The sequence below is a fragment of the Notamacropus eugenii genome, chromosome 4 (genome assembly GCF_028372415.1).
Source record: "Notamacropus eugenii isolate mMacEug1 chromosome 4, mMacEug1.pri_v2, whole genome shotgun sequence".
In the NCBI taxonomy this organism is placed as follows: domain Eukaryota; kingdom Metazoa; phylum Chordata; class Mammalia; order Diprotodontia; family Macropodidae; genus Notamacropus; species Notamacropus eugenii.
Window position 1 is genome coordinate 194,892,326 of NC_092875.1, and position 26,627 is coordinate 194,918,952.

Genomic DNA, 26,627 nt, shown 5'->3' on the forward strand with positions numbered 1-26,627 from the left:
CCTACCTTGCTAAATTGTTCTGAGACTCAAATGGTATTGTATAAAAAAGATTTTAAAAGGTACCATAAAAAAAATAAGATGCCTTTAATGACAAAAAGCCTGAAAATTTTGGCAGTGAGTGGGTTTTGTTCATATCCACCCAAAGTGTGTCTTTTGATTCCCTATGTTGTTCTGAGCCCAAAAGCAAACTTTTCAAGGGCTCCTTCCTCTCTCTGCCCTTCTGGGCTATGCTCCTTTGGGTATGAACATTCTTATTGTGAGCCTCCGAGAATTTGATGGTGATGCTTAGTTAATATATACAATAGGCTCAAGGAAGATGGTAGTACACACTAGGGAAATTCACTAAATAACTACTCAGGTCTTAGATTTTCTTTGCCTCTAGAAGCGTAACCAGAGATTGAGTTTTGCATGTATAAATTCATTCCTATCTATTGTTATTAAATGTGTTCTACATTTGAATAACCATAAGCCTATCAAATTGATATGTGAGTGCCTGGGCATGTTTGCTAACCTCTATATATTCACTTGAAGTGACTTTGTAATGCTGATCTTTTTGGAACTAATATAAGTAAAATGAAAATGAAAGGATAAGTTAAAAAGTGGACAAATTATAGCCATTTTTACAAAGTGGCAGATAGTATCCGAGGGGTTATGCTGATCTGTAATTTCTTTCTTTTGGAGCAGTATAGGGGGAAAGGAGTGGGAGGAAGCCTGTTAGCTCATTCTTGTGATTGGGTAGGCAAGATGTCAGTCAGTAACTGATGAACTCTGTCTCTTTTTTAATTGGTTCACTCACTTTGTTATGCTTTTAACCTTCTTCTATCTTGGGCCATGTAAGAATTTAGCTATTTAGTTTGGGAGTCTGTTTCTTTTTTGTATAAAAAGGTAATTAAATCCCTCCTTTTCTCTGAAAAGGAAAACCATGGACACAAATTAAATTAGTAAGACAACTATAGTGTGCCTGCTTCTAAAAACAACTCAAGCAGACCAGAACTTTGGAGACAGAAATGACTTTACCATTTTTTTTAATAACCATCGTAGTGCTGAGCTTACTACAGTTGTTTCATAATTATTGAATGAATTAAGAAACATAGATATGAAAATCTGAAGTCACAAAATAGCTCAGTTAAAAATTAGATACATAGATAAAGTGTTTATTAAGTCTTACCAGGTGGCAAGAGTTGATTATTCATAAGTTGCTGAGCATGAAAAGAACTTAGAGATCATCCATTCTACCTCATCATTTTACAGATTAGGAAACTGAGATCAAGAAAGCAAAATGACTTGCCCAAATTTAAACTGTGGACTGTGATTCAAACCCAAGTCCTTTGACTCCACATCCAGTACTCTCACTTTACAAAAAAGATTATTTGTATAAACTGTGGTCCAGGGCCCCGCAATCTGCTCTGCTCATGGACCAGATCCAATCTCTTTGGCTTATTGCCTCTACCAGAATTTACTCTTGCAACATCTCTAAATATAGCTTAGGTTCAGCCCCTGTCTAGATTTCCACAGATTGTTGTTCAAGGTAACCAGAGTATCATGTTAAGATAGCCTCTGTTTCACTCTACCTGAAAATGCAGAAGATAGAAAAGACTCCCCTTAGCCCAGATACAGAAATCAAAATCATATGAAGCACTGTTTGTATTTTTTTAACAAGAATTGAATGTGGAATTATGGTCAGTGTTTTGGCATATCTCTAATTCTTCTAAAGGGTCCAACACACATCCGCACATCCTCTTAGACTCAGTACTCATGTGATTTGAACTTCCCACGGGAAGCAAATGGACTCTGGAGCTGCTGGATTGGGTAATCCCCTTCCTGTTGGATCTATGCTATTTGAACAATTCACTGCAAAGTGTGTGTGTGTGTGTGTATGTGTGTGTGTGTATGTGTGTGTATGTGTACGTGTATGAGAGAGAGTAAGAAAAAGGTGGTGATAGGGTGATAGTAGTAAGGTCTCAGTCATTTGCTTGCCGGTAAAGTGACTAATCCTTACTGCTCTTCTGGCTACAGCACAAGGTCATGTGGTCAATCCTTTTCTTTCTCCAAATGGGATGCTCTGAATCTCCTTGCCCAAGAATTCTCTCTTACCAGGTGAGAAAGCAAGATTGTAGGATCATATTACTGAGGAAACCCAAATTCTCTGGCTATAAGGCTGGAGTTTGTGAGTCTTGGGTTTTGGAATTATCCAGAAAGCAGCTCCACAAGGCAGGAACTGCCCAACAAATCCTCTTTCTTTTGTGACATGTAGATTTGGGGATCACACTGCCTAAGAAATAAAAATCCCCCTTTTACAGGGGAGGCTGAGATTAAGGAATATTATCCTTGAGTGCCTGTCTTGGGTCTAGTAAGCAAGCGAGTTGGCTTCTACGACTATATTCTTATTACTCCAGCTGCTTCCATTTCTTAGGTTTGAGAAGTCCATTCTCAGATTTCTGATCTCGGATATATGTTCAAAAAGCTGTGAGTAAACATGTTTTAATTCTCATATCTTCCTGCTCAAAGGCAGCCATTACTTTTCCTTGGGGTATAATATTTTTTGCCTTTCTTTGTGTCCCTAGCACTTAGCATAATGCCTGGTACATGCTTATTGATTTGACTTAATGGGGATAGAACTGTGTTTAGGTACAGCCTTCACCCAAACACAGCATATAGGTATGTTCTGATATGCCCTTTTTTGTCCCCTGAAGAGAGAAAAAGTGAATCAAGATGTATGAAGTGGTTGAATACTTCTGTCACCTTATTTTCATAGGCCCTTGGAGAGAGGATGGCTTCCCTAACTCATGTCAATCCTTCCCAGAATCTTAGCTGGTTCCCTTGGAGGAAGTCCCAGTCTATGAAACTCAAACAAGGCATCAAATGGGCATGTCCACACTCTCTACAAGGACATGTTTTCCTGACTTCAAAGACTCAGACTGTGTAAGCCAAATAAACTGACTACAGAGCTCATTAGATTGATCAAGAAACCCTTCTGATTGGTAAAATAATAAATCCAGATTACTTTTTTTAAAATAAGAACTTGCTGGTGCATTTTAAGTATTTGCAAATTACTTGAGGGAGGCAAGGTACACATTTCTAAGAAAATAGCTGTCACTGCTATTTAAAAGTTAAAAAAAAAGGAGGAAGATCTACCATATTTTTGTTCTCAGTGTAAATCAATAGGAGATGATTTTATTGAAATTCACTTTAGACATTTGTTGAATTAATAATATATTGCCATGCTTGCTTTGGCACCACATATACTAAAAAATTGGAATAATGCAGAGAAGATTAGCATGGTCCCTGCGCAAGGATGACATGCAAATTCGTGAAGCATTCTATATATATATATATTTACGTATTATAAAGCAACAGTCATCAACACTACTTAGTACTGGCTAAGAAAGAGGGTGGATAAGTGGAATAGGTTAGGTACACAAGACACAGCAGTCAATGATTATAGTAATCCACTGTTTGATAAACCAAAAGACCCCAGCTTCTGGAATAAGAACTCACTACTTGACAAAAACTGCTGGGAAAACTAGAAAATAGTATGGCAGAAACTTGGCATAGATCAACATCTTACATTGTATACCAAAATAAAGTCAAAATGGGCACACGATTATACTATAAGCAAACTGGGAGAGCAAGGAATAGCTTACCTATCAGATTTATGGAGAACAGAAGAATTTATGACCAAACAAGAGATAGAGAACATTATAAAATGCAAAATGAATAATTCTGATTACATTAAATTCAAAAGTTTTTTTTTTACAAGCAGAGCCAATGCAACCAACATTAGGAGCAAAACAGAAAATTGTGAAAGAATTTTTACAACCAGTGTCTGTGATAAAGGCCTCATTTCTGAAATATATAGAGAACTGAGTCAAATTCATAAGAATACAAGTCATTCCCCAACTGATAAATGATCATAGGATATGAACAGGCAATTTTCAGGTGAAGAAATTAAAGCTATCTATAATGATATGAAAAATGCTCTAAATCACTATTGATTAGAGAAATGCAAATCAAAACAACTCTGAGATACCACATCATACCTATCAGATTGGCTAACATGACTAAACAAGAAAATTAAAAATGCTGTAGAAGATGTGGAAAAATTGGAACACTAATGCATTGTTGTGGAGTTATGAACTGATCCAACCATTCTGGAGAGCAATTTGGAACTATGCCCAAAGGACTATAAATGTTCATACTCTTTGATTCAGCAATACCACTTTTAGGAGTATATCCTAAAGAGATCACAAAAATGGGAGAAGGACCTACATGTACAAAAATATTTATAGAAACTCTTTTTGTGGTGGCCAAGAACTGAAAATTGAGGGGATGGCTATCAATTGGGGAGTGGCTAAACAAACTATGGTATATGAATATAATTCAGTACTCTGTTGGTATAAGAAATGATGAGCAGGCAGACTTCAGAAAATCCGGAAAAGACTTCTATGAACTGATGCTGAGTGAAGTGAGCAGAACCAGGAGAACACTGTACATGCTAACAGCCACATTGCATGATGACTGACTTTGATAGACTGAGCTCTTCTCAGCAATACAAGGACCTAAAACAACTCCAAAAGACTCATAATGGAAAATGCCATCCATATCCAGAGAAAAAACTTGGGAGTCTGAATGCAGATCAAAGCATGCTATTTGCTCTCTTTTTTTTTTTCTTTCTTGTGGTTCCTCCCATTCATTCTAGTTCTTCCACATAACCTGAGTAATGTGAAAATATATTTAATAAGAATGTATATGTCAATCCTATATCAGATTGCATACCATCTTGGGGAGGGGGAGGAGAAAGAAGTGGAAAAAAATGTAAAACTGAAAAGCTTATGGAAGTGAATGTTGAAAACTAAAAATAATTAATTAAATAAAAAATTATATATTGCCTTTATATAAGATAACTTTTTTAAAAAAGTCAAGATAAGTAGAACAGGTAATATTTTTTTTCAGTTGTTAAAGGAGCTGAAACACAAAGTCTAACTGCCTTAGTCACGATCTCATCCAGCTAAATACTGTTTCCTGATTCCTCGTTGGTCACTCTTTTCAGAGTTAAGTTATAAGATTTTGGAATTGAGTACTTTCAAATTCAGATCATCAGATATTTATCGAACTCCTACTCTTCAGGGATTGTGCTTTTACCGTGATTAATACTACTGTCTACAGAATTTTATTATTTGACCTTTATCTTTTCATCTTTCTTTCTTTTTTTTATTTTATCAGTAGAAGAACTCTTTGTGTGGAGTTGAATATCAGTTGCTTGATCTATGTCAGAGATGAGGCTTGAACTAAGGTTTTCTTGACCCCCAAGTAGTGAGTATTGACAGTATAATGTATAGTGCTGACCTGAGAGTCGTGAAGACCTGATTTCAGATCTTGCCACTGTCACTTACCAACAATGTAACTCTAGCAGAATGCTTGCTGATACGTATTGGCAAATGCAGTTTCTTAGAGGAAGCTCCCCATACAGATGTAGTCAGAGGTCCAGACAACGAAAAACCAAGGCTGCCAAGATGTACAAGATTCCTGAAAGAATTTGTTTTCCAGAAATCATGATTTTTTTTAAACAATGCAAAAACAAGGGTGGAATTACTTTCAGTTACCTAGATTTTGGATGGTTGTGATGACCCTAATCTTTCCTTTAAAACATGCATAAACAGTGTTAGTAATAAACATAGTATTATGAGAGAGACAGGTAAGAAAAGGGGGTTATTTCCACTGCCTATAGCTTTTGTTAACAATAAGGGATAATTGAGTGCAATCACCAGACATTGCCATTACAGTCACATCCTCTGAATGAATTGCATGGGGACCTGTGCTTAGCTCACTCTGTTTGTTTATTTAGGGTGAAACTGACAGTTGTGGTATCTGTGAGAAGGAACTGTATCACAGTGACAGAATGCAGAGTGCTCTTTCATGTGTTACAGATTGCTAGGAAATTGAATAGGACCTCCTGAGAAATTGTATCTCACACCTTCCCCCAAGACAATTCTATGGCATACATTAGGAAAAAGCACGGAGGGAATGATGGGTAAAGGTTGAAATTACTCTAAGATGTGTGGTGTCCTCTATATACATGGACTTTTGGGCATATCAGTGGACAGTGGTACCTTTTCTATGTCCTAGAAAGGGTGCTATGTCTGTGAAGGTCTCCCCTTCTCACTTTTACACATACAGACACAGACAGACAGACAGACAGACACACACACACACACGGCAAACTCTTTTTCTGGTATTAACAGTTCAACTGTCTAAACACTGGAGAGATACGCAGTGATTCAGAGTGGGAAGAAAATGATCCTTGGAAGGAAATATGGCTTCAGGTGGTTGAGATCTCCCATTCTCCCAAGCCCCAGTGGATCTTCATAGGTAAATATCTTTTGTTGCTGGGTCAGGCCAACTAACTCTTAGCTGATGTGTTAGTCTTCTAAGTGAGACAATTGGTTTTGCCTTTGGGATCTTCATTAGTTAAAGTATAATAAATAGGCCTGGCACAGACTGAGCCAATATTAATTATTTGCCTTTTCATGAGAAAAGGCATAGCTGTGAAACATGGAACTCCTTCCCATTGGAAGAGAAAACAACTTCTGAGAGAAACATGTGTTTCATATTTAGTATTAATAAGTCATTTTCTCAAAAAATACATAATTTGAAAGTCATTCTTTTCCTGTGAGAACTGGAAAGCTTTTTCTTTTTCTTTCTTTCTTTTTTTTTTTGCTCTTGATGTGAACTGCAATAAAAGTTCTTGTAGGCAAAAGAATAGAAGCCAGGAGTGGCTCTTATTTTGACACAGTATAATGGCTGTCATTTCAGGGTATGTCTGGAAAATGCATTGCTGTTTTCTGCTGTTGAATATTGCTTTTCCTGTGAGCCTCCTGTCCAAAGATGATGTCATCCTCAGGTCATCAATATCCAAAGTCTGTTTGGAAATCAAAACTACTGAAAAAATAGTAATTGATTAAATAAGTACAATAAGTAGAGAAGCAGCTCAAAGGTTCTGCTAATAGCTATTACATCCCTCAGTATTTGCTGAGATGGGTTGTTTTGTTTCAGATTGTTAAATGCCTTTTTGATACTTGTGATGTTGTGTTTTGCATAGTGTGACATGTTTGCCCTTCTCTTTTAAATGCATAGGAACTGGCTAAATCTCATTTTACTGGGTGGCCACTGAAGCATGATCACAAGACATCTGGAATGACTGATGAGTGCTCCTCAGGTAGGAGAAGAAATGATTGCCAGTGTGGATGACATTTTGTTGTACTTGGAGTTTTTATGTCTGACTTTGTTGGGTTTTCTGTCCAGATTAGCCTCTGTTAATAACAAAAGCCAGGCCACGTCATAAAGGGACCCTTATCTTTCATGGTATCAATTGTTTTTAAAATGTTGCCTCCCTTATTTAAGTTAGGATGGCCTTTCCCCAGTTCACAGGAGTCAATATTAGTATTGCCACATTTTGAAGAACAAGATTTAACTGAATGGAGCTGGAGAAAGTGTAAAGAGCAACTTTTGGTTTTAGTGTAATTGTGGCAGAATGAAGCTGTCATGTACTAAAATGCTAGCAAGCAAAATGGTGGTTTGATATACATTTGGGACTTCTGTCAGCTCCAGGTAATGGACTTAATTCATAGTGACCCAAAGTCTTTTTTTCCTCCTCTTCATCCTTAAATTCCTTTCCCTGTACTTCTAAGGAAGCTTGTTGTGGAGTCATTCATTGCTGAAAGCCTGGAGTGTTTGGCCCTGAGTAGGCATGTTCGGAAATGTAGGCACTTGGGTCTTTAACTTAAAAACCCTCTTTTAGGATCCCTTAGCAAAAAAAAAAATGCTAAGGTGGTGTGGTGTGGAAGGATAGGTAAGTATACAGCTTAGTTGGTGTATATCTTTCTATAGTTGTAAGAATTAGCTAACTGGAATCGTGTTAGCCTGCAGGGCTTACATGCCAGGGTGATTTAGGCTTGTGACCTCATAGAACAACACATGGCTTTTCAGGGTGTGTTTCTTGAAAGTGGATGTTTTTTGTTTTTCTTCTTGGAAGGTGTGTTTGTGTTGTATTGTTCACTAGAAAACTCTGACATTTCTGTCTTGTGCAAAAGAGGAATGTTTCAGTAGCCTTCCTCCAATGCCAGATTCCATTTAAACATCTTTTTTCCTTTTCATTGTGCTGGTGATAGGAATGATATCACTTAAGGTTTATTTCATCTCTAGGAGTGTTGCTGAAATTTGGATCCATGAATATTATGTATGACTTGTTTATTAGAGATTCAGAATAGATTGGGTACTAGATCTAAGATCTAAATAGAGTTTTGTGAGTAGTTATCATGCTATTAAAGCCTCATGAGTAATGCTTGGAGATGAATTGGGAAGGACTACTCATTTGTATCTATGTAAACTGAGGTCCAGAGACATTGAAAGCCAGATTTGTGTATTGCTTCTGTTAGAGATTTCAGGTACCATATCCCAGGTTGAGTTGAGGCTATTGTTGGGAGGTGAAGGGGAATCAGCTTTTGGCCCTGTGCCCTTGATTCTGATAGAGCATCTGCAGTGCTCTACTGGTCTTGTTTATGGGACGAAATCAGCACACAGTTCTGAGGCCTAATTGAAATGGAAGCATTTGAAAATTCTTTGTAGTTTCATCTATTCAGCTGAAGTCCAGGAGCCAATGCATGCAACTAAAGTATATAAACTTCCATTTCTGTTTAGTCAAATTATCATCCAATTATCCAATCACTGACCACGTCCTGCTTATTATACCTTGTAACGTCTCTAGTATATGCTTCCTTCTCTCTTTGGTTGTTGCCACCACCATTGTTCAGGGTATTCTCATTTCATTCCTGGACTACTGCAGTAGCCCACTGGTTCATCTTCTTGCCTCTTCTTTCTTCACTCCAGTACATTCTCCAATCAGGTGTCAAACTGATCTCCATAAAGTACAGATCTGACCATGTCATTCGCCTATTCAATAAATTCCCATGACTTTCTGTTATTTCCATGGTCAAATATAAAATCCTCTGGCTCTTAAAACTTTTTCTAACCTGGTCCCTTCCCATTTTTCTTATCTTCTTAAACCTTATTCCCCTCCATGTTTTCTATGATTCAAAGACCCTGACTTTCTTTCTAAAATGATGAAGATACTTCATCCCCTGAATGTGCATTTTCACTGGCTATCCCTCATGCCTAGAATTCTGTCCCTCCCTGTCTATGCCACACAGCATTCCTGACTTTCTTCAAATCTAAAGTAAAACACCACCTTCTTGGTTCCCCTTGATGCTAGTTCCTTCCCTATGAGATCATCTTCAATTTATCCTGTCTACATCTTGTTTGAACATAATTGTTTGTACATTATCTTTCTTGTAATAATAACCAGCATTTATATAGCACTTTATAAATATTATGCTGTTAGCATAAAGTACTAATAATAGCTAGCTTTTTTATAGCATTTTATAAATATTGCCCTATTCTATCCTCACAACAATGCTGGCAGGTAGGTGCAATTATTATTTTCATTTTACAGATGAGGGAACTGAGGTAGACAGATATTAAAGGTCTTGCCATGAGAGCACAGTTAAGAAGTGTCTGAGATTGGCTTTCAACTCAGGTCTTCATGACTCCATGTCTTGCACTCTATACACTGCGGCCCTAGAATGTGAGCTTCTTGAGATCAGGAATTGTTTTTTGCGGGGAGGGTCTTTGTACTCCCAGTATTTAGTAGACTGCCTGTCACATAGTAGACTTAATAAATACTTGTTGACTTGACTTGCTAAAACCTATGGATCTGGGAGAACTTGGATAATTCTATCAGTAGGGAAGGAGAATAAGTTGATGTTGATAAATTATCTGCTTTCTACAGTGGTTAAACTCCTATACTCTTACTAAAGAAGAAACTACTCAATTTTGTCCTTTTTTAAAGCAGGTCTGATTGTCAAGTCCTCACCTAATATATGGGAAAATTATTGGGCAAGTAATATTGCCTCTGTTTGTAAGGGACCAAGAATATATGAGCTGTAGTCCATAGAAGTTCTGACATGCTAAACTTCTGTTTAAGCTCATCCTACCATTTCTTCTTTCCTTTGATTTTTCATCCATCCAGTTGTGGGATGGAGAATGTAAAGTGAGAAGAGCTATTCTAACATCACATTAAACTGACCCCTTCACAGTGTGGAATTCTAGAAGTTTACCTTCATTTGACAGAAGGAGTTTGTTAAACAAATGAATGGCTCAAACAAAATCATTACAGAGTTACAAGTACAGACCTACAATTTCCTGTGTATGTACTTTGGCAGAAAACATTTACATGTTTACAATTATTTTAATGGCAAATAATTGTCACTGATTTCTTCTGGTAGTTCCCCAAGAACTTCAACTAGGTTAATACTCTTTGTTAACTTTGATCCAAGTAAGATTCTTAGACATAGGAAGGGGCCTTAAAGATCATCTGGCCCAATTCTTGAATTTTATAAATGGGGAAATTGAGGCCAGGAGATTAAGTCTTGCCAAGGTCACATCCTTAGGCTTTAAATCTGGCACCTCTCCACAATACCGTGCTGTCAATTTTATATTCTACTAGATTCAGTGGAAAGTAATAAGATTGGTTTTCATTCTAAATAGTGTAATTCAGGTTAGTCTTTCAGTTTATTAGTCTGAGTTAGTGATATTTTACTGAACATGCATTTTGAGATTTGTAACTTGACCTTGTTTTTGCCCGTTATGTGCCCTCTCAAGGTGATATTGAAAACTTTCTCTTTATTTTTTAAAGATGGGAAACATGGCATGTTCTCAGACTAAAATGAAGGCTCTTAGGTCTATCACTTCTTAAACAGCTTAAAGAACTCTTACATCAGCATTAATATGAATACTTTGGCTCCAGTTCAGCTGCTACAGAGGGCTTTTCTTTAATTTTCATGCTAATACTGAATAATTTCACACCAAGAAAACAAGTTTTAAAGTGATCATGAGACCTTGTTGCAACTGTTACAATAACATTGAAGACTGGGCCATGGAGGGAATCAGTTTACCAAAAGAACTAAAAAACAAGAGGATAAAAAAAAAAATCTAGGGCAGCTGGGGACTGAGGACAGCAATTCAGTGCCGTGCTGCTCCTCTTTGGTTGGCAGAGTCCCTGGGCAGCAGAGTTCACACAGCTGGAGAAAGGTTGCACCCTGTAGTTTCTTTTTCCACTTGGACAGAATTGGAGGTGTTGGGCCTATAATCTGACTCTGCCCAGAGCCAAGTTAGTGTTGTGCAGTATTTCCGTTCTGAGCACATCTGTCCTTATTTCCCCTTTACATTGCCTGCCCACTGAAAAGAAAAAAACAAAACCCAACATAGAGGCTCTGTTTGGGTGGAGGAACTCTCTGGTATAATACCTCCTCGGGGGCTTTCTAGGTTAAGTTAACAAATTGGAGCCTTTGATCAGATAGGGTAGGAGTGGGATGCAGCTGTTTGGTTCTCTATTCCCCACCCCCTATCCTGTTCCTGATGGAATGGTTGAGGGGGAGGAAAGGAAGAGGGGGCCCAATTCCTGAGGCCTCCACACTAGAGATCCTGGTTATGAGCAGCCTTGGAATATTTCCTCTTTCATTTAGGGAAAGTTTTGAGCATATTCCTGGGAGTGGGACAGGGACGGAATTCTCACTTTGTGGACCTTCGTAACCTTGGGCTGTACTCCTTTGGGGCTGGAGTATGCCAGGGTGGAATAAGGTTGTGGGGGGCAGTCTGGTTGAAATGGATGAAAACTCCTGGGCTCTATTAGACCACTCTTTGAAGTGACTTACCACCCAAGAAAGAAGAGACATGCTGCTTGGGCATCTGTCCCTGTGGTCCCTGGGTGAAGGAAAGGACTTCTTTTAGGTGTGTAGGAGGAGAGAAAGTGAGTGAGGCAGTTTGATTATCCTTTAGAGGTATGCCCGTCTTCCTCTCATCCTCCTCTGCAGGGAGGGCAAAGGAAGGAGTATATGGAGGTGGGATGCTTCTTGCCAGAGTCTTTATGGAGTAGAAAGAAAAAAACCCCCAAATAAACCAGAGTTAACATTTCTCCAACTCTAAGACTCTCTGATTCTGTCTCTTTCTCCTAGTCACACTACCCATCTCCCTCCCCTTCTGTGGCAGGATGTAACTAGCCCATAAACTTTGGCAGGAGCTAAGCATTTTAATACTTTTTTTGAAATGGTGACAACTGTTCATGGAACTGTGAATTTGAAGCTGGAATAAATGATAAATAAACGCTGATACTTTTATGCTTATCCGGATATGGTGTACCATCAAAGCATCTTGGTCTTGGGGGACAACAAAAGGGCCCATCCTCGAATCAAATGATGATAAATAATGAGCCAGTACTCCGGACTAGCAGGCACATGCCGGACTGCCAAGGTCTGGTTGGATGCTTTTAGGCTTCCTTTATTATTGTAGCCTCTTGAGCAGACTAAGCCATTTGAAATGACAATAAATGCTTCTCCGTGGATAAGTTTATGACCTAGTTCTGACCAGGAGTACTTATGGGATTGTTCTATCAGGGAAGGCAAAGGAGGTTGGACATCCCTGGCCTGAAGTTCTGTGTTGATTCAGGGGCTTGGGGCTAATTAAACCCTGAGACATTAAGGAGAAGCTGTTTTATGGTGTGATTTTTTTTTTTTTTTTTGCAAATAAGATTTCAAGAGGGTAATTCTCCTTGGAAGTCTGTCTGCAAAGGGGTGCTTTCCTGGCTGTGGCTTCTGCCTTCTTCAGAGGCCTCTTTTGACTGTGGGAATGAGAGGCTGTGCCAAGTTTACGGATGACCTTATGGTTCATGGGACCACAGGAAGAAAAAAATGACCCTGCAGGGCCCCAGGAGGGGTGTGGGAGGGGGTGGGAAGGCTAAGCTATTAGGGCAGGGCTTTTAAACTTCTCTGCAGACTTTCTGGTCCTAGTTCATCTTGCCTCGACCCACGCAGCTGCCTTGGCTTCATGCCAGAGCTTCAGAAGAGACCTGGAAGTTAGGTAGCAGAAACAAATAGGAATGTTGCTAAGAGAATGTTTCTCCTGCTCCTTCTCTCCTTTGTAAACTTGGCATTTGCCTTCTCTTTTCACTAGTATTTTTCTGTGAACTCCAGGTTCCTCTTTCACTCTTCCTCTTTGCACACTGCTAATTCTGAACTGCAGTCCTTATTCCACTGAAAGAGTGACTTTATTTCACTGGCTGTGATTTTACCCTAGAGGTCTATGAGAAATGAAATTAAAATTCATCTGAACTTCAATGATGGTGGTGAACATGATTAATATGGAAGCTGGAGGGTTACTTCTATTTTCTTTTTGACCACAACTTTCTGAACTTTTTTTCTAGCTTTTTTTCCCGCATTTACAATGGAAGAGCTTCATAAAGAACTTTTAAGCAAGTCTTAGGAAGGAAAAATTACAGTATAAAGAATGATTTGAGGACACAATGCAGTCTCTGATGCCTCTGACAAGGAAGTCTAAGAAAGATTGAAAAGCAAAATTAGTTGCAGTTGCATAAATTTGTATGAGGATTCTTCAAAAAATGTCATGACTATAATATGTTTCCACGTGACAAATTTACTTTAAGACACTGTGACTTTGAATAGTGAAGTGATGCACCCTGATGCTGGATTTGCTCAAAGACTTTAATGAATAATAAGAATTAGATTGTAGTCTTTTCTTTCCCTCTTCCATGGTTTCCCTTATATAATTCATACAAATACTAGTGTTACATAACTTTTTTTAAAAGAAAAATATTACCCTTATTACAAGACTCTCTGTAGATCTCCCCATTCAATGTAATTGTGAGGATCTATAGGAGTTTTACAACTTTTGCACCTAACTAATAAAATTCAGCAGTATTTATCAGTTGAGTTATGTCTGTGGTTTTAAAGAACCATGGTTCAAATGCTGGCTCAGCCACTTAAATGTTCTAGACTTCAGTTACCTTATCCTGTGAAATTAAGGGTCTCTACCAATTCTAAATCTCTGACTCAGAGTACCTGATTTTAGGTCCTTGCTCTGCCACTTTCTTGAAATAGTTTTAAGCTCTGTGACTCTATCCAGAAGCACTGAATTTATACTTAGATCCTTCACAAGATAATACAGAATTTTTTTTTATCTCTACCCTACTAGGCTTAACTCAACTTTTTTCCTCCCAAGTTGTTATTATTTGTTTCCACACTTTGCTTACTCCTTCTTTCTCCTTCTTATAAATTTGTGTTCTATTTTCTCTTCCTTGGCTCTTGTCTTCCCCTTTATTTTTTTGGTTCATTCCCTCTCTACCGCTGATGAGATGATCTTTGAATTACTTTACTGAGGATGACTCATAAGCAGGGAGCAACATGTCACCATTAAAGTTAATAGTGCTTCAGAGGGACCACATTTGTGGTAATAAAATTTGCAACTAGGCATGAGCAATTTCAATTTGCAATACAGTGTTTTAATTGTTCTGAGGATGTCTATAAAAATATAGTATGGCAAATTAAAATATCTTATGAACTGCTACAATTCCTCTCACCAAAAAAGATGCTCCCCAGAAAGTACTCTTCATCAAGGGTAATACTTGCTGGCTCAGACATCTGCAGTTAGAAACGATCAGACTGCCTTTGACACATAGCACAGGGTCACATGCCTCTGAAATTTTGTTTTCCCTATTTTGATTGACAGAACATTTGGTCTAAGTATTTCAGCCACTCAATAAGTTGAATTGGGTAAATTTTTTAGCAGTTGATGGATGCCAGCCAAGGGCATTTTATCCCCAGAAATTTGAAGGAGGGACTTCTTTGACCTTTCCTTAACCCTTTTAATTGCTATCTGAAGAAAATGAAAGCAATTTGCATTATATAGATTCACATGGTTTTGGGAAGTGAGAGCATTACACTAGAACCTCCCACGTTTTCTTACATTCCAAAGATGAGAAAAAAAAAGCTCTTGAAAAGTTCATTTTTGTCTGCGGTAACCTGGGCTACAGTAAAATGGTAAGCATCTACCTTTGTTCCTACCAACCTGTGACTTTAGCACTTATTTTTTCCCTCATCCTTCTTGGCATCTTTTTCTGTTTCCCATTCCTTCCTTCCTTGCTAGTGGGCAAATATCAGCCATTTCTATATAACAAATGTTAGAGTATTATCATCCACTTCTAGTTTTCTCCCTGCTGGACAGATCTTAAACCTTCTAAAACCTATGCAGATGGGGAATCACACTTCATAAATGCCTGTAAGTCAGGAGCATATCTCATATTACCTTTACAATATTTTGCATTACAGGGACCTTCATTAATACTATTGACTGACCTTCTGAGAAATCCCTCTACTTCTTAGACAAGACTTACACAGCCAGAGGGGGTGTGATCACAGAGCCATAGAAGTTTTGTCCCTTTGGACAAACAGCCCAAAATGGATTTTCAAATCTATTTTGTAATTGTTCTTGTTGTATAAAACAATGCATGTTATTTATACAAGAAATATTTAAGACTAATTCAGTTAAGCATGAAGGCAGACCCCACGATGCTCACCCAATGTGGTGAGGGAAAGGCACATCCCAGCTGGGAGCAGGGCATTGTCAAGTCAGGGAAAATCTCACCTGAGGTGCCTTTAGGGAGAAGGTAGGGAGGGACAGGGGAAGCTCAACATCTGGTAGTTTACTACTTTAACAAAGCTATCTTGCCTACCAACTTCAATTCAATTAAGTAAACATTTATGAAATAGCTATTATTTACTAAACACACTGTCCTAACAACTGGGAATGCAAGTAAGAAAAAGAGATCTTCCCTTCCCTCAAGGAGCTTACAGTCTAATGGAAAAAGACATTATATAGAAAGAAATTGAAAAGGCAGTGGGGGAAGTAAACTCCAGAGGGTGTCAAGTCAAATTCAAGCAGAGCTGCTGGTAGAAAATCAGAGTTACCAGGATGATTGTGAGTCCTCTATAAAGGAAGTTTGGGGAGGATCAATGTCCCACCCTCCTGGGCTCCAGTCCAAAGGGAAGAGGCAGATGAGGGTCCATTGAGAAGGTATAATCAAAATCTGACTCATTCTTCATTGTGATGAGATTTCACTGGATCAGTTTATCCTGCAAAGGAGGAGAGGGCATATTTTTTATGTTGCTGAAAGACTAAAAGTGTTGCCCAAAGGTAGCATATTTTAAAGTTGAATGATCCTTTAAAATCATTGTTCAGCCATCTCATCTTAGTTATAGCTCTTTTTTGTCATTGGATTGTGGAAGAAATAATGAATTTGAAAGGTAGTAGCAGCACTCCAAGGCCACATGGAGGAAGCTGACACAAGAGGTAAGGGCTTCCCCATTCCTGGAGGATTTCCCATGGAGGCTCCAGGAACAATGGTTGTATATATTATATGAGGAATTCTTATTTATGATACAAGTTAGACCTGATAAGTGCTGAGGTCTTTTCCAACCTCGAGATTCTTCAGTTCTTTGATTATTCCTAAAATGATTAATGGATTTTTGGAAATGGACATTGGAGGGCCCTTTTACAAAAATCTGTTGGAGGTTTTTAATTAAACAATTCAGCACATTTATTAAATGCTTACCACTTCAATACACTGTTATAGCTACTAAGGGAAATGAAAAAATGTAGATAAAACATGATCGTATCTAGTTTGGTGGGGGTTGGTTGAATGTTGACCTTTGTTCTTATAAAGGCCTGAAATGACATCATTATGTTGGAGTTAAGGTATAGCATGTTTGACTATGGCTGATAAGACCAATGTGAGCTCAGAAGACTCTACCACAGGTTGGGCACAAATAGTCTACATGAACATTTGGAGTAGAGATGTCTCTAAATTTGTACATCATGTATTTCTTTTGAGCTATTTCAATTCTGTTTCACTTAATAGAGTACGGTGCCTTATTTGATATGGGCACTCCATGGAGGGTAGTCCTTTTCCAGTATCTCCCATGTCATGAAATTGATTCCAAAGTTCTTCAGAGAGACCTTGAGAGTGTCATTGTATCAATTCTTTTGACCTCCATGTGAGTGCTTGCCTTATGTGAGTTCTCCATAAAATAGTCTTTTAGGCAAACGATTCTCTTTTAGGATTTATTTATTTATCAAAGATTCACATAGATGTGGAAAATGTTTGGCCTTTGAGAAACATGTCCAGCCCATCAGACTTGTATTCTCTGAAGCAGAGTTTGAATGTTTGGCAGTTTAGCTTGAGATAGGACCTCAGGGTCTGGTACCTCATTTTGCCAGGTGATCGTCAGAAAAAAGATAGTCTGCCTCATATAGTCAAATTTCTGGTGCCATTTCCTCTGCGAGGGCAACATATGCCACTGGCATTCCTTTCCCTATCTTGTTTCAGATCATGGGTTTGTACTAATAAGCCTGTTTGCTCAGCCTGCTTCCACAGTATTTGGTGATTCTTAAGAGTTTCATGAAAATTCTCCTTGACATACCTGCCCACTGGTATTGGATCAGACAGTACCCTAGCACCCTAACCTAAACAGAACCAGTAGAGGCCAGGGCATAATTTTAGTAGAATTACGTTGATGGAATCATAGATAAAATTTATAAAGGATTGAGAAGAGCATAGGTGGGGAAGAAGCAAAGACATTCAGAGTAGACAACTTTTTAGAGAATATTGCCTATGAAGGGAAGATGAAAGATAGTTGGAATGGTAGCTGAATTGGGTTGAAAGGTCACAAAAGGTCTTTTTATGGTTGGGAAGTCCTGAACAGAAAGGAAAGAGCTTCTGGATAGGAATAAATCAGAAGATGCATGAGAAAGATGATTTCTGGAGCAAGATCCTGGAAGAGTCAAGAAGGGATGGGTTTTACTTGAAGTAGGATTAGCCTTAGCAAAGTCTAGGAATACCTCTTCCTCTGGAAGACAGTGATACGGATAAAGAAATTGATGATGATGCTAGAAAGTTTTGAAATATTAGGAAGGGAGATGAGGGTGCTCCTATTATTGGTCTCAGAAAAAAAAGGAAGTTAAGTCATCTATTACACCTGCCAAGGATAGATAAGAGGGGCACTTTGAGTGGATCTTAAAAAAACCGAGGCAGAAGTTTGGAATGGTCTCTTTAAGGAACGTGGGAAGGAGTCGATAAGCATAGAGTAAGGGAAATTTCTGGCAGTAATGGGAGCCCCGCTCAATTTTTAGTGGATGAAATCCAGCTCCATTTCATGACTTTCTACACTGAAGTCAATGCTCAGCAGCAGCAGTAGTTGTACCGTATACCCAGATGCGGTATAGGTTATTGTTGGTGACATCTTAAATCTGAAGTGGGAATGTGTAATGAGATAGAGGCATTTCCAGGCATGCTGACTTATTCCATTTCATTTCGATCTGTCATCACTTGACATGATGAGAGGGCATAACCAACAAAAAGTTGGCTAGTGGGGAGAAATGAAACCTTTTAGATATCTTTGGATTTACTTTAGTATTAGGGACATGAAAGAATCACATAGAAGAAGAAAATGTCTTCTAATAAAAAAAAAAGCACACAATATGAATACTTTCTTACTAAAGAGATGAATTTAATGCTAGTCCCTGGCAGAGGCAGGTTATCTTGGCAGTAGTGGAACAATACAATGATGGTTAGAAAGTGTCTTCTAAATACTAGTCTCAGAAATAGCGAGATTTTCCATGATCCTAAATACCATTAGAGAAAGCATGTATGTATGGAGAACTGTGAATTAATGTTGCTAGTATTTATTCTGGAATTAGATTGTCTGCTGAATTTTGGGGAGATTCAGAGTTTGGTTATAGTGACCATGGTGTAGTGGAAAAAAACACTGGACTGGGGGCCAGGAACCTTAGAAATCTAGTCATGGCTTTACAATTAACTTGTTTGTGCCATTAACCTATGTGACAATAGACAAGGCACTTCATCTTTCTAGGTCTTTTTTTTTCCATCTGTCAAAGATTCCAAACTAGATAGGATCATAGAACTTTAGAACTTAGTATAATAGAATCATAGATTCTAAATAGAATCATAGAATCTAAATAGAATCATAGATTTAGAGATGGAAGAAATCTCTGAGTTCAGCCCCTTCATTTTACAGATGAAGAAACCAAAATCCAGAACTGTTAAGTGATTTTTGACTTTCCTCAAGTTATCAAGTCAACAAATACCTACTATGTACCTGGCAATGTGCTAAGCACTGGGTCGTTCAAGTGGCACTACACTATACCACTTGAAGGAAATTTAAGAATACAGGTGGCAATGTTAAAAGCTTTCTTAATATAAGAAAGCATTAAGCTAGAAAGCAAGAAGAAACAAAGCATTGACCCTCCTTAGAACATTCTTTGTACTAATAGGTTAATTTTGTTTTGCTCAAATGACAAAGTGCTTCCACTGAATTTGCAGGTCGACTTCCCCATTTTAGTAATTAAGCCTGAGAGGGAAAGAGTGTGCTAACTTCTGCAGGTAAGGACTGCCTAGGTTCCCCATCCTTGCCTAGTATGTTGAATGTTCCAACTCTTATTATCCAGCATTAATGATTTAGACTTGGACTTATAGTAAACTTCATCAGCTTTATTCATGTTTCTCTCTATGCCTTGACTATGTAATTTTATGGCCCATGGAAAGTCTCAGATTTTTGAAAATTATTTTTTAAAAAATTACTCCCTGGTATGCTAATATGAATGTTTGCCAAATAGCTTCTTTCACTTGTTTTGTAGGACTGAATTGTGGTATTCTACCTCCCCCCACCCTTTAGCTGTTTCTTTCTTTCTGACTCCCCCAGTTTTACATTTAATTAAGAACACAAGAATCTTGCTCATTTTGGAATGGATCTATATGCTAGGGTAATCTGAAGAACAAAGATAGTTCTGTCTCAGAGTTTCCAAGGCTGAAGAGCAGCCTTGTAGCAATGAACATCAGGTTGGAACAGACTATTGGTCTCTACTTAGTTTCTAGGGGAAGTCACTGTTTATAAACTCATGAGATAGAGTAGATTTTTCATGCCAAGTTTGTCTTGATGTGCCCTCACTGCCCACTCCCATTCCTATTTAACATTTTAACTCAATAGCTATGAGAGAGAGAATTTTGGGGGGTAGAATTCCTTAAGACACACCCTAAGTCTCCCTACCCCCCACCCCCATCTGCAATTAATTGAAAGCTGCCACTGTTCTATTCAGGAAGGAAATAGAATGACACTGTTTATGTCCAGGCCATTATGTGAGCTATTCTGTACCCAAGGGCCCTTTTCTCCTTGATAAGACCATCCTTTATTGCCTCTCAGAGCTGGGGTAGATCAGCTTTAAGTCTAAAAATAGTTTAGATCCACCAGATGCATTAACACAAGGTGCAAAAGGTATCTGCTACAATCAACAGTGGAAAGAATCTTCTCCAACACCTTGGTTAATTTTTAATTAAAACACACCAAACAGAAAGCCATGGGGTAGGGATTCCTAGCACTTGAGCTTTGATTGAGATTTTTTTGGAGTAAGCCTTAAGGTAACTGGCCCATCAGATTCTTATGTGACAGGATCTTGTGCATGTTTAAACCCTTTACATCAGCATTCCAAGTTCTCCACCACCTTGAATTTCTTCCCTTCACCTCCCCATCTGCAACAACTTCCTCTTTCCATGGCTCCTTAATGGGAAACACTCTGTTGGTTATCCCTTGTTATGTGCTAGGCCCCACCTAATGAGGGCTCTTCACCATCATCAAAATTCAGGTCAAAACTCATCCTCAGTTAAGGAAACCTTCCATGATTGATACTCCCTAATGTAGAAACTGGCAATTCCATAGCTCTTCCCTCTGTGGTTTTACCTGCTGTTGTCTTGTGGGAGACATGGTTGTGCTTTGTAGACTTTAAAGTACCGTGTAAATGTGAGCTCCAGATATTATTAAATTGGTTATTATTATTATTTTTATCAATGTCATCTTGGTTTCCTCATCTTTTTTAAATTGGGTTCAGATGCAAAGTCCCAGGACAAATCACTATTTTGTCATTATTATTATTATTATTTTTAACATTCTGTGGATTATCACATATTGTTAATGATAAGTGGTTTGGTTTTTTTTAATAGTTGAATGAAGTCCTGGGTAATGAGCTTATCTTCTTTGGGCTCACTGAAAGAATCTTTGAAACAACTCCAGGTGTAGACAGGAAGACAAGGGGGATATGGACCTCATCCTATTTTCACATAATTTTGATTTCTAGTAGAAGACCTAGTAGGTCTCTTTATTTTGAAATTTTAAAAATTTCACATAGTTTGGAAATGAATCCTTGGTATGGTAACATCTGTTTAAATTAATATTAATTATTACTTCTGTGGGTTTTTTATGCATCAGTGCTATAACTGGGTGGTTAATGCTCCAGTTCTAGCACAGTTTAATGTTTGAGCTCCTAAGAGTATTTTGAGATTTGTATTTGTAGTATGGAGATTTGTCATCTCTCAATTCCTGAAAGATAGTGCACTTTCAACGTATAATTCTAACTATCAGGTCACCTCTTGCTAGGTAGTATTTTGCAACCTGATACTATGTGTTCTGTAATTTCTATCGCTTTCTTGCATAATAATCTGCATTTATAGTAATAAAAAATTGTTTCGTACATTCATGGGCTAACTTTGTGTTTAGGGAATAGCAAATAGAACTTGTGATTTTACACAATAAAAAAAAAAAACAAAACCCAGTGTTGTTCATCCTTCATTCTTGAAGAGGACCAATGACAATCAGGAGGGTGATTTCCTGACTCCTGAGTGACTTGAATTTGAGTGAGGCAGAGCTAAGCAAAGTCAGCCTCACTCCAGAGTCATCGAAGTCCACTGGCGAGATAGAAGTCAAAACGACTGGTGCTGGCTCAGGATGCTATGGGTGACCTTGGCTTTTCTAAAATCAAATCTTTCCTAGGTCTCAGTTTGTGCAGACAGGGCATTATGGGGTAAGCAACAAAGCGCTGATAATCTCCATGACCTCTCCTCAGCTGTGCTGTGACTGCCTTTGAAGAAGACTTTGTGAGAAGGGCAAGAACCTGGTTGTTAGTGTCCCCTCTACCCCTAGAAAGTGTATACCTGCAGTGTACATGGTGATCAATGTATTAATCAGATATGAATTATGATGAAAGGCAGAACTGCCTTGGAGTTAGGAACACCAAGGAAAACCAGCGAATGTGCCATTTCAATGTGGAGTGGAATGTGGAATTCCTTTTCTCAGGAAGGAACAGCCCTGGGCTAACAGATTAGTCAGTTGATGCTATGTTGGTGGCAAGACTGCCTTTCTGCAATGTTTATAGCCTCAGATATGCTTGAGATTAGGCTTGTTTCAAGAGGACTGTCTCCGGGTCATACCCCTTTCTCAGATACTCATCATTAAGAGATTAGATTTCTTGAAATATCAGCATTTGTTGGCCCCCAGGCTGAATCAAAGTATGTAGCCTATAGAGGAATGGATGCTTGAATAGATTTTCCTCATGAAAGAATTGCTAAATTCTGAAGATGAACATTCATAGAGTAAAGCAATCTTTCACCTACTGAGAGCTGACAGATGCTTTTGATTTCTGTTAATATTGTGGTCAAGGGCATTTGCAGATAAATATATAAATAGGGAGTTGTTCCACTAGGTACTTCTGTATTTTGTGTCTAACTCTTCTTGGTAGCTATTAAGGAGTAGGGCCCATGCAACCTATAATCAATTCATTTGAAGATCTCAACTTTCTTTAGCAAAATTGGAGATTTTAATTTGGAGGGCGGTACTAGGATTGCGTGGTTCTTGGGAGACATTTTTGTGGCATCCTTTTTGCTAGCACTCATGTGCTATTGATACATGAATAGCATTTGGTAGTTTAGAGATTGTGATGTTACCATGAGGAAAAGGGGAATATGTGGTGCTGAATATGATCATTCATTCTTTGGGAGAATGGATGGGATGAAAGGAGCAAATCCACAATTCAAGGCAAGAAATGTATGTCAATTGGTGAATCAATGAGCATTTTAAAAATACCTCCTATGTTCTAGGGATTATGTTAGACCCTGGAGATACAAGGAGAAAAAAATAAAACAATTCCTACTTTCAAGGAGTTCATATTCCATCAGGAGAAGATTTAGATGTATATGTATACACACACACACACACATATACACACACACATGCATATGTATGGGTGTGTATACATTCACATAAACACACATATATTTATATATTCAGAATAAATATATGCAGAATTAGTAGAAAGATTAAAAACTTGGGAAGGAGGGTATTAGCTTTTGGGAAGAAGCAGGAAAAAGACTTTATGTGGAAGTTAGTACTTGACCTGAGTCTTTAAAAAAAATGAGGGATCCAGTGAGCCACAGGTGAGGGGGAAATACATCCATAGAATGAAGGATGGCTAGTGAAAAGATGTTTTTGGAAATGAGAAACAACCTGCCATAAGTAAGGAACAGAGATAAGGTCAGTTTGACTGGACCATAGAGTACAGGAAGGAAAGTAGTGTTCTGGAAAGATAGTCTAAGACCATGATGTAAATTTATATTTTATTCTAGAGACAATAGGGAATCATTGTAGTTTATTGAGTAGGAGAATAGTCTGGTTAGATCTGCACGTAAGAAAAATAACTTTAGTAACTGTTATATAGAGGTTGGATTGAAATGAGGAGAGATTTGAGGCTGGGAGGATAGTTACAAGGTCATTGCAATAGTTCAGGCAGTAAAGTTTTCAATTTATGAGTAGAGAAAAAGAAGTCAGATACAAGAGATTTTGTTTAGATAGAATTGGCAAGATATGACAACAGATTGTATATGTTGGGTGACTGAGAGTGAGGTGTTGAGGATTATACCAAGGTTACAAACTAGGGAAACTGAAAGAAGTATCCTTAATAGTGATAAGAACATTTGGTAGACAGATGGATTTTGGGGGAAAGATAATCAGGTGTGGTTTGAATATATTGAATTTGAGATGTCGCTGGGACATCTGATTTGAAATGTCCAACTGGTATTTATCTAGTAACAGAATTGGAGCTCAGGAAAGAGACTGGAGCTGACTCCATGGATCTGAGTCATTAGCATTTAGGTGATAATTAAACACATAGACTTCATGAGCTCATGAAGACATAGAGTATATAGAGAGAAGATCCTCAGAACAGATCCTTGAGGTAATGCAAAATTAGGAGAAATGATATAGTTAATGTATCAACAAAAGAAACTGAGAAGAAAACATCAGGTAGGTAGGAGGACAGCCAGGAGAGTAATGTCATAAGAATGCAGAGGGAAGAAGAGGGGGTGATCATCAGTGTCAAATACAGCAGAGAGCTGGAGGAGTTGAAGAGAAACCTTCAGATCCGGCAATAAGGAAGAGCATGGATAACTGGAGAGGGGAGTTCAGTTGAGTGAAGAGGGTGAAAGCCAGATCACAAGGACTTTAGGAATGAGGGGAAAAGAAGTAGGGATAGTAAGCTGAGACAGTTTTGCAGTTTGGCTAGGAATAAGAGAAGAAATATTGGAAGATAACTTGAGGAGATGATAGTGTCTGGTGATGGTTTTTTGTTTTGTTTTGTTTTGTTTGTTTTAAGGACGACAAGACTTGGGCACATTGGAAAGCAGTATGAAAGAAACCATAGTTTGGGAGAGTTTAAGGATTAGAAAAATAGGGATTAATTGAAGTAACAATGTTCTGTAGAAGACAGGAGGATCAAAGGGACATGTAGATGAGCTGACCTTGGCCAGGTATAGTGGGAGATGATGTCAAGAGTTTTGAAGATGAGGAGAAGAGGCCAAATAAATGGCCTCAGTTTTTCCAATGAAGTATGAGGTGAGATTCTTAACTGAGTGGGTTAGCGGAGGAGGAAGTGGGGGTGACTTGAGAAAAGATTTGGAGTAACTCCTGTGAGGAGTAGGATAGGCAGTTATATATCTTTTATTTGCAGTATCCTTTTTTATATAATATTTTATTTTTTTATTCATTGTATCTTGAAGTGGACAGATACTGAAGAGGGTGGAAATTGGAATTAGCCTGGTGTGAAAACAGAGACTTCTATTAGAATTCAATGTAAAATTGAGTTCATTTTGTCCCGTGGTAACAAAATAGTACACAAACCCAAAGTATCATTTCTTCTTATCTATCCTGTTATCTTCACCTTATTTTTCCTCCTTCCTCCTTTTTTCCTCCTTCCTCTCCTATATTTCTTTTCCTATATTTTTCTTTTTTCTATATTTCTTTTTCTTTTCCTATATTTCTCTTTTCTCCTCCTATCTTTTTTAAAGAATTCAGACTAGGAATATTACAGGAACCTATGAAATAAGATAGTAGAATTGATCATATTCTTTGCCAATGAGAAGTTTTTATCACACTTTGGTTTTGTATTAATGCAAGCACCTTCAGATTAGTTTGCCCAAGAACCTCAGCATTGGAGGAATTTTTAGAGTGTTTAGGGATAATGTAGTCCCAACAATTTTGTGTCATCTTCTGAATTAAATGGACAGTATATTTGACTGTTCATATATAGTAGGTCCATAATAAATTGTTGAAAGTGGATTTGCTTGCTAGGGCGAGTACCATATAAGTTTTGATTGAAAGGGATGGGCACGAAAAGGGCCCAGCAAATGCTGATCTCAGAATGGAAAGAGAATGCAGGGAAATGTCTTAGAATGAAGTGCCCCACAAATGAAAGAGAATGCCACTCCTAGGTTTCACCAGAAAAGTGAATACTTGTTTGTTTTTAATAGTCTAAAATAGAGAGGCCTTCTGTGTACCTCTGGGCATTTCTCACAAACAAATAGGCCCCTAGGCACACTGCTTGAATCATAATCTGATATCTCTTCCTTGAGGATTACACCTATCTTGGGAGCTGCCATTATGAAAATAAGCAGTTCTCTGCCACATAATCATTATACCCTAACTCATTCTATCAGGCTAATGTGTATCTTCATAACCCATGCAAGTGAAACAGGGTCATAAATAGGTAGAAGGATGTAATATGGAAGAGTGTAGTTGTCTCTCCCTGAAATTTAAATAGAGTAAATAAATACCATACCCAGAGGGTAAAATTGATACTTAGTCGTGGTCATTAAATCTCTTCATTTTCTTGAAGTACCTTAGTAGACATGTGAAGAATGGTCTCTAGGTATAAATGTGGAACTCCTTTCTTAGTCTGAGCCTTTGTGTTCCAGTCTTTTTGTCTGTTAAAAACAAAATGAAAAAAAAAATTCATTCCCAGTTGCTACTGTACAGCAGAGTTCTCTGAGAGCCTGGTGGGTCTTTTTTTTTTTTTTTTAATACCTTAGTGGTTGTGATAATTCAGAGAGGGTAAGAGGAGGATGTCTTATATGTAAATACTAACACCCACACCAAGGATTTAACTATTTGAAAAGAAAATGCACTTCTTGATCTTTTTAAATGAGCCTGCCCAGGTTTAATTTTATAAGTCACATTTCAATATTGTGATTCTCTTTGCCTCCCAGCATGTGTTGGATCACTTTTTTTTTTTTTGGAGGAGATTTGCTGGCTAAAATAGTTGCTCAGGATGTTGTTTCTGTAGTTCAAGAGAAATATTAGCAGCTGAGTCTTTGAAGTATCATTATGTCCAAGAGTTTATGTTTATTTATATTCAGTGCTAACATGGATACCTTTGTATCATGGAGAGCAGACAGAGTTTGGGAATGAGACCGGGGGTTGTAGGGTGTGAAAAGGATCTAGTCAATATTCGACCTGATGAGATAGCTGCCATTTTCCTAGAAGAAGAGGACC

The 26,627-nt window shown here is 38.1% G+C and overlaps 1 long non-coding RNA gene and 1 other non-coding gene across 27 annotated transcripts in view; both read left to right on the forward strand.

Annotated features, from left to right (window-relative positions):
• The window catches only part of LOC140500898 (uncharacterized), a 520,520-nt gene that overhangs the window by 140,032 nt on the left and 353,861 nt on the right, over positions 1-26,627 (forward strand). For all 26 annotated transcript variants that reach the window (XR_011965958.1, XR_011965946.1, XR_011965955.1 and 23 more), the window contains exon 3: positions 7,135-7,216. This is a non-coding gene — a long non-coding RNA (uncharacterized lncRNA). The remainder of the gene's footprint in view (positions 1-7,134; positions 7,217-26,627) is intronic.
• LOC140502959 (U6 spliceosomal RNA) lies at positions 3,222-3,330 on the forward strand. Its single transcript, XR_011966676.1, has one exon. It is a non-coding gene; the product is annotated as a U6 spliceosomal RNA (small nuclear RNA).